The sequence below is a fragment of the Cupressus sempervirens genome, chromosome 4, assembly GCF_028749045.1.
Source record: "Cupressus sempervirens isolate cs-2001-9-10 chromosome 4, ASM2874904v1, whole genome shotgun sequence".
NCBI classification, from domain to species: Eukaryota; Viridiplantae; Streptophyta; class Pinopsida; order Cupressales; family Cupressaceae; genus Cupressus; species Cupressus sempervirens.
Window position 1 is genome coordinate 591,545,056 of NC_143121.1, and position 13,947 is coordinate 591,559,002.

A 13,947-nucleotide genomic window follows, 5' to 3' on the forward strand; every position below is an offset into this window, starting at 1 on the left:
AAACTGTTGATGAGTAAAAGAAACATTCCCAAAAGAGGGCCCAATCCCTCTTAGTCTCCCTTCCTATCTTTTCTTCTCAATCAATCTACCAATACACTCATCCATAATAATGAATAGAATATGAGAGAGAGGGTCACCCTACATTAAACCTCTTAAAGGTTTGAAGAAATTAGAAAGAACCCCATTGACCATAATGGCAAGCAAAGTAGAAATAAGTTGAGAAATAAGCTTCTGAACATAATGATCAAAGCCAAAATCTTGGAGGATAGAATGAAGAAAAGTCCATTCCACCTGGTCATAGGCCTTTGAAAGGTCCAGCTTGAGTAGAAAACCTTCACTTTTACTTGCTTCAAGGGAGTGAATAACTTCATCAACCATCATGATAGAGTCCAAAATCTACCTTCAAGGGACAAAACCAATATGTTATTGAGAAATGATTAAAGGAAGAATATTTAGAATTCTAGTAGTTAACACCTTCGAAATAATATTTTAAAAAGAATTTGAAAGACTTATAGGCCTAAATTACTCCATAGAATCAGCCCTTGGCACTTTGGGAATGAGAACTAGGAAAGTAGAATTAATTTCTTTAATATGCCCCAAAAAATTCCTATATAGCCTTAACCACATCTTCCATAACCACCTCCCAATAAACTTGAAAAAAGAATGTTGGAAATCCATCCAGTTCGTGGGCTTTATTGACTGGCAATGAAAATAAAGCTTGTTTCACCTCCTAAGCTTTAGGAATCACCCTCAAAATTTTATTGTGATGAGGTTGGATTATATGAGGGAGACAAGACACAATTTCATTCTAATCCACCACTGATAACATGTGATCCCAGGAAAGAAGAGAAGAGAAGAAAGATAGAGCTTCAAAAAAAATATCATTCTCCCTAGTCAAAGTATCTTGACCCTTTTTAACTACTAAAATCCTATTATTAGCTCTGTGCTTAAGAGTGGAAAGATGAAAAAATGTGGTGTTCCGATCACCCTCCTTAAGCCACTTAATCCTTGATCTTTGCTTCCAAGAATTCTCTTCTTTACTATAATATTATGCAAATAAGTTGAAATAGACATCTCAATATTCCTATACTATTCATTATACCCATCCCATGTAATGAAATTCTGAATATAACTAAGCTTATCTAAAATATCCTCTTTCTCCTAAAAGATATGGCCAAAATCTATCTTGTTCTAGATTTTAATCATCCACTTCACATTACTCAACTTCTTAGTGACTCTAAACATAGCAGTACCTTCCACTTCCATACTTCACCAATTGGATATCCTATTTAATAGGTTTGGATGAGAAATCCACATCTTTTCAAATTGAAAAGGATAATTCCTCCTGGACTCAAGACAAACAATCGAGAGAGACATGGGGAATGGTCTGACCCTACTCTAGGGAGAAGGGATAGCCTACAAGAGAAAGAATTCAATCATTCTAGAGATATGAGAGCTCTATCTAATCTAACCTAAATACATTCACTCCCAATTCTTTTATTGGACCAAGTGTAGACTCCACCCTCAAGATTAATATCCAAAAGAGCCAAGCTATTTATGAAATTAGAAAGATCCAACTTACTTTTTAAATCTAAAGCCAAACCTCCTAAAATTTCCTCATTAGTGAGACGAGTATTGAAATCCCCCATGATAATACCTTTATTAAGATTACTATTTTGGACCAAAGCCCCAAGCTTAGTCCAATAATACTTCTTTTCCCTTTTAGTATTTGGGGCATAGACATTCAAAAGAAACCATGAATCATTGGTATTCATATGAAACATTTTGAAGAAAAAATTATTGCTTTCATTATACAAGGGAGTAACTTTAAACTGTTTATTATTAAAAAGAGTAAGCAAACCACCCAATGCCCCCTCAGAGTCTATGGCCTCACTAGCCATAATATTATTGAAGAAGATCTTACCCAGGGCCTCCTTCATTTTTGTCTCTTGAATTAACATCATATTAGGTCTTTGATCTCTTATCATATTCTTAAGAACTTCCTATTTATGGACCCCATTTAGTCCTCTAATATTCCAAGATATTATCTTCAATTTTGAATATTAGAACAGTCCAGGATGTTTTGTTGGCTACCATACAAAAAATTCCTTCTGGCCTCCTCTTGCAGGACTTGGTTTCCATTCTTCCTACCTAGTGTCTTTTTCTTGACTCCACATGTGGTTTACCACAACTCTTGGTCAGTGTTGGTGAAACTAGGGAGGGATCCCTACTATTCTTCCTTTTAGTCTTAAAATGGCTTCCTTTGTTTTCCTCCATCCATTCATCTAACCTTTCCTTCTTACTAGGAGAAGAAAAATTAACCACAGTCCCAAATCTCTCTTCCAAATTAAAAGAAATAGATCGGTCCTTCCGAATAGGTGAAGAAATCTCAATGATTCCCTACTACTTTTAATACCCTTCCTAGACTCCATTATCTCTTGATTTTCCCACACCATCTCCACTTCCTTATTCAAAACCTTTTCCCCCTTTCTCTCCAAATAAGGTGGTAACTTGCTAAAATCCTGCAGCTAAAAATCATTCTGAATCCTATCCTCATGAGTTGTAGCTTTTGAGCTCTCTTTATTCAATCCTAAAGCACCCCTAGTAGGCCACTTTCCTAAGGTAAATCCATCTCTAAATTTACTAGAATATCCTTCTCAATGTTCTGGGAACCAACTTGCTTTGTTGGGACCTCAAAAAATCTAGGTATCTTAACTAGGGCTTCCACCTCTGTGATCTTAGAGCCAAGCAAAAATGGTCCATGCATCTCTAAATTTGTTGGGATATCCTTCTCAATGATTTGGGAACCACCCTGCTTTGCTAGGATACCCATAGAACTAGCCTACTTTGTTGGGATATGCACCTCTTTGTCTTCAGAAGATCCAAAAATCCTAACTAGGACTTCCAAATCTGAGATTTTAGGACTAGACAAAACTGGAACCTCTTTATCTTTAGAAGATCTAGGAATCCTAACTGGGACTTCCACCTCTGTGATCTTAGGACTAGACAAAATTGGAACCACATCCTTATCAACCTTTGATCCATTTTGGTCTAGATTATTCCCTCCTTTAATGAGGACTTTCACTAATATCTTTGATGTAGGTGCATCTAGAGGTATAAAGGCAATCCTGTGTCACCCAAAAAAAAATGTACTCAGACTTAGTTTTTGTTAAATGTGTTTTCATTTCTAGATACCCATTTGGGTCAAATAAAGGTTCCAACTCTCACAGTTCCACTATCAGTGTTCTAGGATAGAGTATTTGAGCACCTTGGGATATGTGTAAATGCCAAAAAAATAGGAGTATGTAATTGAACCATAATTTTGGTGAATTAGAAGTTGTAAAATGGTTGGTTGATTGTAATTTTAATTTAGAGGATTCCAAAAAAAGAATCAGGAAAAAAGGCCACACAATTTGAAAGTTATTGCAGTTTTTCGATTTTTGGAGACCTCCTAAGAATGCTTCAAAGTTAGGTTAGGGGCACTAAATGACCTCAAAAAGGCTCAAAAAATGGGGGACAAGTGAAGCTATCCATAGGGCTATAGAGCACTTTGAGATCTTTCCAAAAATGTAAACGGTTCATCAATCAGAGCTACGGTTCAAAAGTTATGCCTCTTGGAAGTTCGATTACTGTTTCTGGATTCTTCTAATTTTGTGCCAACTTCTAATGCGACTTCTAGAGCCTTCCATTTTGGTGGTGGATGCCAACTAGAACTTTATAGAATTTATTCCTAATTATTAACCCTTTGGGGTCTATTTAAGAGCATTTATGGCATTGTAAAAGGCAGTTCAGAGTGGAGTTTGAGAGAAGGTACTGGAAGAAGAATTTCTCTCTAGATTTATGCTATTGTAAGCCCATAGGGCATGTTTTGGAGTCTTTTTCTCTGCACTAAGTGTACTAGCATATTTTCATAGTTAATAAAATTTTCCCTTTCCTATTGTGTCTATTTTGTGCTTGGGTTGTGTCCCCATCAAGTGGTATCAAAGCGTACCTTCATCAAGTGGTATCAGAGCCGGTTTTCCTGAGTGTGTAGACAAAGCACCGACTATGAGGTAGTTTGCACCAAGACTATGTGGTTGTGGGTTTGAGTTAAGAAGATGCCTCCATGAAGAGAGTGTGGTGGAAGGGCTAGAGCTATTAATCTTGAGGAGGTTAGAGCCCTCCAAAGGTAGGTACAAGCATTGCAGGAGGAGCTCCATAGAAGAACAAATGTTACTATAGGTGACGAAAGTGAGGATGACAATGAAGAAGAAGAAATTGGACCAGAAGGGGAAGTTGATAGGGAAGTTCTGAATCAGGTAGAGGAAAGGCTTTTTAGGGCCATTAAAAAGTTTTGGAAAAGACCTACAATTGATGTGGGTGTTTTTTCAAGAAATCTGAAGCTCGATGAGTTGATCGATTAGATCAATGAACTGGAAGAGTACTTTGAGTATGAGGATATCAGGGATCTAGATAGGGTTAAGTTTGCAAAGGCCAAACTGAAAGGCCATGCCAAAACTTGGTGGCAAGAGGTTCAATTGGAAAGAAATAGAAGAGGAAAGAAGAAGATCACAAGGTGGGATCATATGGTGGACAAATTGAAGAAGCAGTTCATTCCTATTGACTACAAGCTTGATTTATTTAAGAAGATGCATGGGTTAATGCAAGAAAGAAAATTAGTCCAAGAATATATAGAGGAGTTTTAATAGCTTTTAATTAGAGTAGGTCATGCAGAAGAAAATAAGGAGAAGGTTTCTCGTTATATCAGTGGGTTGCGACCTAGCATACATGAGGAATTAAGTTTGGTAAGAATGACCAGCATTGAGGAGGCACACCAGTTTGCCCTATGAGTTGAAGAGAATCTAAATAAAAGGTTTGAAGAGAGAAAAAGAGGGCATGGTCAAGGAGGAAAGGGTAGTGGTAGGTCATTTGGAGGCCAAAATGAAACCCAAAAGAAAAATGAAGATGTGGGTACTAGCAGGAACTAGAGGAATGAGGGTTTCAATCGCTCCCGTGATCAAGACTTTGGAAATTAGAGAGGAAGAGGTAGAGGATGTGGACGAGGAAGAGGAGGCTTTCGTGGTACCTATTTCCATTGCAATGAAGAAGGTCATCATGCCTTTGAATGCCCTCAATGAAAAGGAAGGACATATAGGAGAGTTGAGGGTCAAGCTAGGGTTGCTCATGTGGATGAGGATGCACAATCATCACATTCAGACGATGTAGAAAGAGGAGAGACTTTAGTAAATGAAAGGGTCCTACTAAGTGGTGAGATTGAACTAGGAAAAAGGAGGAGTCTATTCCATATTAGGTGTGTGAGGATAAATGTTGTGATGTGATCATTGATGGTGGTAGCACTAATAACTTGGTATCAGAGGAGATGGTCTCTAAGCTGAAGCTCAAGAGGGAGAAATACCCCCAGCCCTATCAGATTGCTTGGGTGAAGGATGATCATAAGGTCCTAGTAAGTAAACAATGTTTAGTGAAATTCAAAATTGGGAGTTACCATGATGAAGTTCTCTGTGATGTTATTCCAATGGATGTTTGATCTATTTTTGGGAAGACCATGGCAGTTTGATAGGCATGTAGTACATGATGGTCATGAAAATTTTTTTTTTTGACCAAGGATGGAGTTCACCACAAATTGAAGCCCATGAAAAAGGAAGGTGAAAAGGTATGTAGCAGTCCTAGGATTTGTCTTGTTGATGGAAGGAAGTTTTTAGATGGCATGAAACGTCAACGCATGTGCTATGCTTTGATTCTTAGGAAAGATAAAGAATGTAGTAGTGAAATATCACTTGAAGTTTTAGATTTACTAGGTGAGTTTGGAGATATCATCTCTGATAATGTTCTAGAAGGATTACCACCAGTAAGGCAAATCAGTCATCAGATAGATTTGATCCCAAGAGCTAGTGTGCCTAACAAGGCTACTCACAGGATGACTCCTACTAAAATGGAGGAGCTAAATAGACAGGTTTAGGAGCTATTGAGGAAGGGCTTGATTCAGGAGAGCTTGAGTCCATGTGTAGTACCTATAGTATTGGCACCAAAGAAGAATGGAGAGTGGAGGATGTGCACAGAATCTCAAGCTATAAATAGGATAACCATCAAGTATCGATTTTCTTTGCCAAGAATGGATGATATTATGGACTGCTTGAGTGGAGCTCAGTACTTCACAAAGATGGATCTCAAGAGTGGCTATCATCAAATACAGATTCAAGAAGGAGATGAGTGGAAAATAGCCTTCAAGACCAAGGAGGGTCTTTATGAGTGGTTAGTCATGCCCTTTGGATTGACGAACGCCCCAAGCACCTTCATGCGGCTTATGAATGAGGTACTTAAGAAGTTCTTGGGAAAATTTGTTATTGTCTATTTGGATGATATTTTAATTTTCAGCAAGACTTTGGAAGAACATTTATTGCATATTCGTAGTGTCCTTGAAAGGTTAAGGGAAGAGAAACTGTTAATTAATCCGAAGAAGTGTATCTTTGCAAAAAGGAAGTTAGTCTACTTGGGGTTTGTTATATCACCTGAAGGTCTCAAAATGGATCCAGAGAAGGTAAAAGCCATCTTGGAATGGCCTACTCCAAGGTCTACTACTAATGTAAGATCATTTCATGGTCTAGTTAGTTTTTACAAGAATTTCATTAAGAATTTTAGTGGCATTTGTGCACCCCTAACTGACACAATAAGAGGGGATAGAAAAGAGTTCAAATGGATTGTGGTAGCTGCGAGAAGTTTTGAATTACTAAAGAAGAAGGTGATAGAACAACCTATGTTGGAACTTTTAGATTTTAGAAAGGTGTTCCAGGTGGATTATGATGCTAGTGGCAATGCTATTGGAGCTGTATTGAGCCAAGAAGGTAAGCCTATTGCATATTTTAGTGAAAAATTGAATGATGCGAAAAAGAAGTATTCTATTTATGATCAAGAGTTCTATGCAATAGTTCAGGCCTTAAAGAAATGGAGGCATTATTTATTGCCAAAGGAATTTGTTTTATATACTGATCACCAGGCATTACAGTACCTAAATAGCCAAGGTAAATTGAATCAAAGGCATATGAAGTGGGTAGAGTTCTTGCAGTTCTATACATTTGTGTTGAAGCATAGAAGTGGAAAATCTAACAGGGTTGCAGATGCACTAAGTAGGAGATAGTTATTGCTTATAATAATGTAGGTTGAAGTAGTTGGGTTTGATAAACTCAAGAATCTATACCTTGAGGATCTTTATTTTGTTGAAGCATGGAAATATTATAAAGAACCTATTGGTGTAGATAGAACCAAGTGGCTAGACTATTTGATTCAGGATGGTATGTTTTTCAAGGGCAGTCAATTGTGCATTCCAAGGAGTTCCATGAGGGAAAATCTAATTGAGGAGAAACACAGTGGAGGGATGGCAGGACATTTTGGTTAGGATAAGACCATTGCCATTCTCAAAGAACATTATTTTTGGCCTCAAATGTCATAGTATGTGAATAAGTTTGTACTGAATTGCCAGGTTTGTCAAGGGGCCAAGGGATTTAGTCACAATACTATACTATATCAGCCATTGCTTGTTTCATGAAAGCCATGGGAGGACATAAGTATGGATTTTGTTCTTGGATTGCTGAGGACACAAAGGGGTAATGACTCAGTATTTGTGGTGGTTGATAGGTTCTCGAAAATGGCACATTTCATTCCATGCCACAAAACTCATGATGCTATCCATATTGCAGACTTGTTTTTTAGAGAGGTGGTAAGACTACATGGTCTCTCAAGGAGTATAGTTTTTGACAAAGATACTAAATTTGTAGGGTATTTCTGGAGAACATTGTGGAAAAAGTTGAGAACAAACTTGAAATTCAATTCCACACATCACCCACAGACTGACAGCCAAACGAAAGTGGTAAACAGAAGTTTGGGCAATTTGGTGAGATGTTTAGTTGGGGATATGCCCAAGGGGTGGGATTTTATTGTACCATAAGCAAAATTTTCTTACAATAACTCTGTAAATAGGAGTATAGGTAAATCACCATTCCAAATTGTATATGGAAGTAGCCCAAGGACTACACCAGAATTGAGGAAGATAGAGCAAGGGGAGAGGACAAGTGCTGAAGCTGAAGAATTTGCTAAACATATCAAGCATCTACATGAGGAGGTCCTGGCACACATTAACAAGATGAACCAACAGTATAAAGCTAGGGCTGATCAAAGGAGAAGACATAAGGAGTTCCAAGTAGGGGATCTAGTCATGGTACACTTAAGAAAAGAAAGATTTCTAGATGGCACTCACAACAAGCTGAAGATGAAGAAATTTGGCCCCTACAAAATTTTGAAGAAACATGAGTCAGGAAATGCATATGAGGAGGAAATGCATATGAGGTGGAATTACCAGATGGAATTCACATTTCTCCTATCTTCAACACTGCAGACTTGATAGAGTATCATGATGATGGTGCAGATGAGGAGTTGATGTTAGATCCATGTCCAATTCCTACTTCTAAGAAGGAGGAGATAGAGGAGATTCTAGATAGTCCTGTGGGTAGGAGTACCAAAAATAGGTAGTATGAAGAGTATCTGGTCAAGTGGAAAGGATGACTGATAGAAGACTCAACTTGGATATCAGAAGCTGAGGTTTCCCATTTGGGATTTCCTCTACCATTTATAAAGTGACAGGGTCACTTTTCAATCTACCCTGGGTGTTTGATGCAGGAGCATCTAGAGGTATAAGGGCAATCTTGTGTCACCCAAAAAAAATGTACTTAGACTTAGTTTTCTATTTCATGTGTTTTCATTTTTGGATACCCATTTAGGTCAAATAAAGGTTCCAACTCTCACAGTTCCACTATCAGTGTTCTAGGATAGAGTATTTGAGCACCTTGGGATACATGTAAATGCCAAAAAAATAGGAGTATGTAATTGAACCATAATTTTGGTGAATTAGAAAGTGTAAAATGGTCGATTGATTGTAATTGTAATTTAGAGCATTTCATAAAAAGAATCAGGACAAAAGGCCCCACGGTTTGAAAGTTATTGCAATTTTTCAATTTTTTGAGACCTCCTAAGAATGCTTCAAAGTTAGGTTAGGGGCATTAAATGACCTTGAACAGGACCAAAAAAAGGGGGATGAGTGAACCTATCCATAGGGCTATAGAGTGCTTCGAGAGCTTTCTGAAAATGTAAACGGTTCGTCAATCAGAGTTATGGTTCAAAAGTTATGCCTCCCAAAAGTTCAGTTACCATTTCTAGATTCTTCTAATTTTGTGCCAACTTCTAATGCAACTTTTGGAGCCTTTCATTTCGGCGATGGATGCCAACTAGCACTTTCTAGAATGTATTCCTAATCCTTAACCCTTCGGGGTATATTTAAGAGCATTTTTGGCATTGTAAAAGGCAGTTCGGAGTGGAGTTTGAGAGAAGGTACTGGGAGAAGAATTTATCTCCAAATTTATGCTATTGTAATCCCATAGGGCATGTTTTGGAGTTCATTTCTTTGCACTAAGTGTACTAGCATATTTTCACAGTTAATAGAATTTTCCCTTTCCTGTTGTGTCCATTCTATGCTTGGGTTGTGTCCCCATTAGTCTTCTAAATCTTCTAACCATTTTTAAATTCCTTCTTTTTCTAGATCTTTTTCTCCTTTCTAGATTTGGAAAATGTGGAGTTCCTTACCTTTTTAGCTATTGCCTTAGGACATTGAGTCACTTTATGACCAGAAGGTTTGACTCCAAAAAGAGATGACCATTTTTTTGGAAGTACCCTAGACCTATTTGCCTTGGATTGTAAAAAATACTTGTCTTGACTTTTGCCCTTGTCACATGGGTCCTCATCTCCATTCTCTATCGCATATTCAATCTCTATAGTCCCCTAACTCTTTTCTTCCCCTCATTGCAATCCATTCTTCCAATCCCATCCTCCCAGAGGATTCTTGCCGAGGACATGTTTTGAATTTTGAAATGCTGTACTTCCCCATCCTCTACCCTGTCCACTCCTGCTCACCATTGCACTATTACACTCCTTGTTGACTCTTTTTGTAACTTGGTTGTTATATGCAACTTGAAGTCATATCATATTTATGATGTTTCTACCAATAGAAAGGGGGGATATTATTGGAAATGTAAGTTAGTGTTTCTAATGATGTAAACCTAATGAGAGAAGAGGTCTAGACATACATGTTCAAATTTTCCTATGTTCTATGGGTTTTCCCTTGTATTAAAAGAGAGAATATGCATTAAATAATATATTTCATTTGTACAAGAGAATTATTTTGATTTGGTGATGAGGTCTTATGGTTTTATATATAATATATATATTTTATAGATAATGCAATATTTTTTTAGGTCCTCAACATTGTAGTTGATGCGGCTAGTAATTGTAGTTTACTAATAATTTAGTTTTCTATCAAGATTAGTTTGAAGAATTCTTTAAATTTCTTTGCAACATTGTTTTTAATTTTTTAATTTGGAGGATATTCTCACAATACTTGTGCAATATCTTAGATCAAATTTTAGTAGTTGGTTTCACCACAAGAAGAGTTGTGATTTTTTATTTCTTAGTAACATGTTTTGTGGTTGTCTCTAGTTAACAAAGATGGTTTTCTTGTATGGTTCATATTATTCTAGTCTAAATTTATATTGGAAGTCAAGTTATGATATATATTTTGAATTTTATCATGGTATGTGAAGACCCACATTCAATATTTTCATGGGATTTTTTCTTGGGATGATTGATTATTTACCAGATTATTTCACAACCATTTGAAGAAGCTTATAAATATGTGTTGTGATGTATTTGGTCCCCTTTATCTCTTGAAGTAGGCTATCATCATTGTAATTGTATTTGGTGTTAAAATTAATAGGAATTATGTTTATTATACTTTATCCAACTTAGTTAAGAATTTGGATGAAGTTAATATATATATATAAAATACCATTTTAGTGTGTTGATGTGTGATTCATTACATGGGTGATCTAGTGTAGATGAGAAGTGGTGGAGATGCTGGAAACTATAATTGGAGAAATATTTATGTTGTCATTGATGTGAAACCTATTGGTAAGGTAGAGTGTCAAATCTACTAGAGAGACATTTTAATAATAGTGTAGAGTGCGATATCATTTGATTAATGAAGAGGATTTGAAAAGAAGAGATGTCAAGGTGAGCTTGTGGTGTTGATAACTAATGAGAAGTTTAAGTATCATGGAAATAAAATAAGCACTTGATAAGTTAGTCATTGATAAGATAATGTGTTTTTTAATCAAAACATGAAGTGAAGAAAATAGTTGGATTAATCTTAGAGTTAAAACAAGTCATAAGGATAAGTTTGACCGAGTATCAACATTTATCAGTTAATGAAAGAGTTGAACCATAAAATTAAGGAACTTATGGAGAAGCTCAACAAAATAGTTCAATTTGAGTGTCAGTTACTCAAGGTTAATATATACCACTTGAACAATAAAACAATAATCACTTCACTATTTTTCTTATCCTACTATTGCTCAGTCTATTCTATAAAACTGTCATAAATATAACTTACATTGAATAATGAAAACATTATCAAATGTTAATACACACATAAAAAATTCATCATAGTTTTGACTCTAGTATTTTACGTGGAAACCCAATTTGAGAAAAACCACCATCAACATGTCACTCTTTTTCACTCTTTCAAAGTGAGCTCTGTTAGGAGCCAACCCTATTAAAGGTTACAAAAAACACTGTTAAATGTGATGTAGTTAGAGGAATTAATCACCCTATTAGGAGTGGCTTTGTAAGAGGAATTTGATCATTCCATTTAGAATGTCGCCTAGTTAAAGGATTTACATAGATTTTTAAATCTTCAAATGACTGTTAGGTCAACCTCTGTTAAAAGGATTTCAATACAAACTGTTTACAATGATTAGAAAGAAAATAGTAGGTTTTGATATGTGTGATTATAACTCACTTTTTTAGGTTTAGATCTTTGTTCAATCCTTATGCTGGTTTACTAATGAGTCTTCCATTTACATCTCTAATCTTGATTTACTTGAACACCCTTCAAGCAATCACTCCACTCTTCTCATCAAAACTTAAGCCTTCTTCTCTAATGTACTTATCAGTAAAAACATCATATCTGCAATCTTTCTCTGTTAGCTTTGCATTCACTCACACTTGTGTGTTTTTTTATCAACCTTTCTCTGTATTCCTTTCTTCACATACAACCTTTGCACATACACATACACATACATAGGCACCACACACACACACACTTTCTTTCTCACATGCACCTATTATCTAGTTTTGTATTTCTTTAAATAGAAAACTTGTGCTTTACTATTTTCTACATCCACTGTAGATCTTAGAGTTTATGATTAGATTCAACTCAATTCACTGTATCTATCCATCTTCTTGATCTTATTCTAGAAAATTCTCTAGAATTTGGCTATTAGGTCTTTACCTAATCCTTGCCTTGAATTCAATGATAAAATTCATCAATCTTATCTTCCATGTGGTTTACATCTCCTAAGAAATCAATTGAGTTAACTTGATCTCATGACTTCCTCAAATTCATTCTTATACTATTACTCGACAATTTCTAAAGTTTGGCACTTGATCATCATTAAAATACTTGATTACTATAAAGCTTTCTAGCTTGACATCAAATGTCTTGCTTAGTCAACACTAGATTTTGTCTACACTGACTGTAGCTTGGTTGTCACTAGCATTACTCAGGACTAACTATATTTTATACTTCTTCTTGACTTTGCTTAACTTTGTTGACATAAACAATCACTTTGCTTTATCAAAGTCTATCTAATCAAATATCCATTGTAACTTCTTTCACATAACTCAAACTTTCCTCTAGGTGCTATTGTTATGAGAAACTTCTAAAAACCTCTTCATTAATCAAATAGATATGACAGTTAGATTAGGTAGCAATATGTCTCATCAATGGATTTGGCATCAATGACAAAATAATAATTGTTCCAATTCTAAGTTTGCAACAATCTCTCTCTTTGTAATTGATGGCAACATCTCAAACATCTTGATACTACTAATAGCTTAGTTACCATACAATCCAAAACATTTTTTTATAGACAGTTTGATTCTTCTTTTCTGAATCACTCTCTTTGAAATTTCTCATAGGAGTAACTACTCCCTCTTAAGTAACCTCTCCTTCTATAAGTTTATGAATTTCTCTATGTAGTAATTTCTCCCTCTTTGACAACAATGCCAAAGATGTGTATCTTTCTTAGCATCAAAGTCTTCATACATATGAATTATGTAGATTTAGCACATCTGGCTAATATTTGTCATCTATCTATGACTAATCTGTTATGGTATACTAAATTATCTACCTTAGGCACTTACCAAAGTAGATCTATATTGCATCACTATGTAGGATATTCTAATTAGTAAATGTGATGCAATGCACCTTTCCCACTTAAGTACCTTTGACTAGGGGAATCACCCCAAGTTTACCTCGAAGATATTCATGAGAATATTTAGGTAAGGGTTTTTTAAATATGTCAGCAACCTATTCCTTGGTATTCACATATTCTAGCTTCACTTCTTTGTCATGAACTAACTCCCTCAAGTAGTGACATTTGATAGAAATGAGCTTTGTCTTAGTGTGCATCACTAGATTCTTTGAAATGTTGATAGCACTTGTGTTATCACAATAGATAACCACTAGATGTGTGATTTAATCTTTCATACCTTTCAGTAACTATTTGATCCACATAATATTTGAATAGTTCACTATAACTGCAACATACTTGGCTTCAACTATAGATTGGGAAATACAATTTTGCTTCTTGCTTTTCCATGACACCAAATTTTTTCCTAGAAAGAATGCACCTCCACTAGCATTTTTCTATCATTAATATTTCGTGCCCAATTTGAGTTAGAAAACACCTTTAGTTCAAACTTATCATTTATTTTGTAATACAATCCATAGTGTTTTGTACCTTTTAGATATCTCATTATCCTTTTCACTTCCATCATATGATT